The 3,546-nt window shown below is 44.1% G+C and overlaps 1 pseudogene; it reads left to right on the top strand.

Annotated features, from left to right (window-relative positions):
* Positions 1 to 2,313: 2,313 nt before the first annotated feature.
* LOC117705508 (glyceraldehyde-3-phosphate dehydrogenase pseudogene) lies at positions 2,314 to 3,344 on the top strand (annotated as a pseudogene).
* The last annotated feature ends 202 nt before the right edge of the window (positions 3,345 to 3,546 follow it).

The raw sequence follows: 3,546 nt of genomic DNA, 5'->3' as shown, positions 1-3,546 counted from the left end.
GCAGAAGCAGGAGGATTTCTCTGAATTTGAGGCCAACCTGCTATGCATATTGAGTTCCAGGCCAGCCAGGGATACACAGTGAGAAAATTCTCAAGTGTTCATGAAATATTAAACATCAGAAACTTCCAAATGATGCATATATAGATAGTTTACAGAAAAACTACCAGAGACAAAGAGAAAATCATAGACACAGAAGTCATAGTTGCGGCCCACCTGATGGCATTGTAACCAGCAGCAAATCTCTCAAAAACACTAGTATAGGTCAGAAGAAAATAGAGTAAAATGCAAAAATAGTGAAGAAAAATAAATGATCAGCCTTTTATTCAAATGAAAACAGTGTTGTGCAGATCTGCACAAAGACCCAGGCTGAAAGAACTGAAGAAGAGAGGGATCCTGGGAGCAGGGGTGGGGGATGTAACCTCAAAGAAAGAATGAGAGAAGCTATGGAGGCCAGAGACCAGAAGAGGTCTAAGCAGGTAAGCAGCCCCCTGTGGCCAAATAATCATAATTATTATTCACATGGTAGGATAAAGAGGGTGAGACAAAGCATAGGATTACCATAACATATAATTAGCAGGTTGATGGGAGGAAAACATACACAATCATGTTGAAAAACATACCTTTCATATACATAAAAGAAATACATAACTTTGCAACTAGCAGGAAGATCAAAGAAAAACTGAACAGAAAGAACTTTGAGCAAATTAACAGAAGGATAAAAGAAAAAGATGGAAGAAGAAAAATAAAGAAAAATAAGCCAAATATATAACTTTTACTCTACTTAGGATATGAAACATGATAGGACATTTCTCTTGTGCAAAAGGAAAAAGAAGAAAATAAAATATTATGAAAAAATAAGCCATTCTACTCCAAGGGGTTAATAAAGAGTAGAAATTTAAGTAACTGGATTACAGAGAGGAAAGATATTCGTGGGCAGAGAGGCCAGCTTCTGTTTGGTACAGGTAGACAAAGATGAGAGTCTTCCACAGACCAAAGTCAAAAGAAATCAGCCAAGCCCAGATGAAAACACAGACTGAATCTAAACACAAGGACAAATCCCCTGTCCCAACAATCTCTACCCCTTTTCTGCATAATCAAATTTTACCAAAAAAAAGTGTCTACTCAAGGTAGACAAGAAAACAGGATTAAAGAGTTTGACTATAGTTGAATTCAAAGTTGGTTGAGATTACAGACCAACCTCCTTCCATATTCAAGCACTGATACAATCTTCCAGGAAGTAATGGTATAATGTGGATAGCTTTTGCCTACGTCAGTGGCTTTTGTTCCCTAAACCCAAATCCCCTAATGAGAAAACCATCAAGCAATTCTAAATACACTGTATTCCACAAAACACCAGGCCAGCAATCCTCAGAATTGTAAAGGTCATAAGAACAGGGGAATTCTAAAAGGCTGTCATGGAAACAAAGGACATGACAAGGTGTCTTAGACAGGGTTTCTATCCCTGCACAAAACATCATGACCAAGAAGCAAGCTGATGAACAAAGGGTTTATTCAGCTTACACTTACACATTGCTGTTCATCACCAAAGGAAGTCAGGACAGGAACTCACACAGGGCAGGAACTTGGAGGCAGGAGCTGATGTAGAGGGATGTTGCTTACTGGCTTGCTTCCCCTACCTTGCTCAGCTTGCTTTCTTATAGAACTCAGGACTAGCAACCAAGGGATGGCACCACCCACAATGGGTTGGGCCCTCCCCCCTTGATCACTAATTGAGAAAATGCCTTACAGCTGGATCTCATGGAGGCATTTCCTCAACTGAGGCTCCTTTGTGCTAACTCCTGCTTGTGTCAAGTTGACACACAAAACCAGCCAGTACATGTGGTATCTGGGCTAAGATTCTAGAAGAGAAAAAGGATACAATGAGGAAATCAGTGGCATCATAACAAAGCCTTGACTTCAGGGAATGTTATCCAACTTACTCTAGTAGCCATTTCTTAGTCAATACAACTCTAACAGGTTGTCAATAGAAACATTTCCTCCTTAATTTTCTCTAATTCTGAACATTTTTACAATCTCTTTAAAAAGTAAAAATATCAACCTGAGTGGGTGTGATGACTCATCTATAATCCCAGAACTTCTGAGGTAAAAACAGGGCACCCCAGGAGTAAGTTGATAAACTAGACAAGCTCTAAGGTCAGCAAAGGACCCTAAAACAATGTAATGTATAAGAAGCATGAATACACACACACATATGAACACACATTCACCAAGGCATGCATACCACATATATAAAAAACTAAAATGGCTCTCTGCTCCTCCCTGTTCTGGAGATTGCCTCATCTTCTTGAGCAGTGCCAGCCTCGTCCCGTAGACAAAATGGTGAAGGTCGGTGTGAAAAGATTTGGCCGTATTGGGCACCTGGTTACCAAGGCTGCCTTCTGCTCTGCATCTGGCAAGTGGAGATTGTTGCCATCAATGACCCCTTCATTGGCCTCAACTACATGGTCTACATGTTCCAGTATGACTCCACCCATGGCAAGTTCAACGGCACAGTCAAGGCTGAGAATGGGAAGCTTGTCATCAACGGGCAGCCAATCACCATCTTCCAGGAGCGAGATCCTGCTAACATCAAATGGGGTGATGCTGGTGCTGAGTATGTCGTGGAGTCCACTGGCGTCTTCACCACCATAGAGAAGGCTGGGGCCCACTTGAAGGGTGGGGCCAAAAGGGTCATCATCTCCGCCCCTTCTTCTGATGTCCCTATGTTTGTGATGGGTGTGAACCATGAGAAATATGACAAGTCGCTCAAGATTCTCAGCAATGCATCCTGCACCACCAACTGCTTAGTCCCCATGGCCAAGGTCATCCATGACAACTTTGGTATCGTGGAAGGGCTCATGACCACAGTTCATGCCATCACTGCCACTCAGAAGACAGTAGATGGCCCCTCTGGAAAGCTGTGGTGTGATGGCCATGTGACTTCCCAGAACATCATCCCTGCATCCACTGGTGCTGCCAAGGCTGTGGGCAAGGTCATCCCAGAGCTGAACGGGAAGCTCACTGGCATGGCCTTCTATGTTCCTACCCCCAATGTGTCCGTTGTGGATCTGACATGCTGCCTGGAGAAACTTGCCAAGTATGATGACATCAAGAAGGTGGTGAGGCAGGCATCTGAGAGCCCACTGAAGGGCATCCTGGGCTACACTGAAGACCAGGTTTTCTCCTGCGACTTCAACAGCAACTCCCACTCTTCCACCTTTGATGCTAGGGCTGGCATTGCTCACAGTGACAACTTTGTAAAGCTCATTTCCTGGTATGACAGTGAATACAGCTACGGCAACAGGGTCGTGGACCTCATGGCCTACATGGCCCCCAAGGAGTAAGAAACCCTGGACCACCCACCCCAACAAGGACATTGAGAGCAAGAGAGTGGCCCTCGGTTGCTGAGGAGTCCCTGTCCCCAACACTGAGCATCTCCCTCACGATTCCCTTCCCAGACCCCCATAACAACAGGAGGGCCTAGGGAGCCCTCCCTACTCTCTGAAATACCATCAATAAATATTCCCTGTACCCCCCCCCAAAAAA

Source organism: Arvicanthis niloticus, chromosome 3, assembly GCF_011762505.2.
Source record: "Arvicanthis niloticus isolate mArvNil1 chromosome 3, mArvNil1.pat.X, whole genome shotgun sequence".
In the NCBI taxonomy this organism is placed as follows: Eukaryota; Metazoa; Chordata; class Mammalia; order Rodentia; family Muridae; genus Arvicanthis; species Arvicanthis niloticus.
The sequence above is the reverse complement of the archived record's forward strand: the minus strand, read 5'-3'. Positions and strand labels throughout refer to the sequence as shown.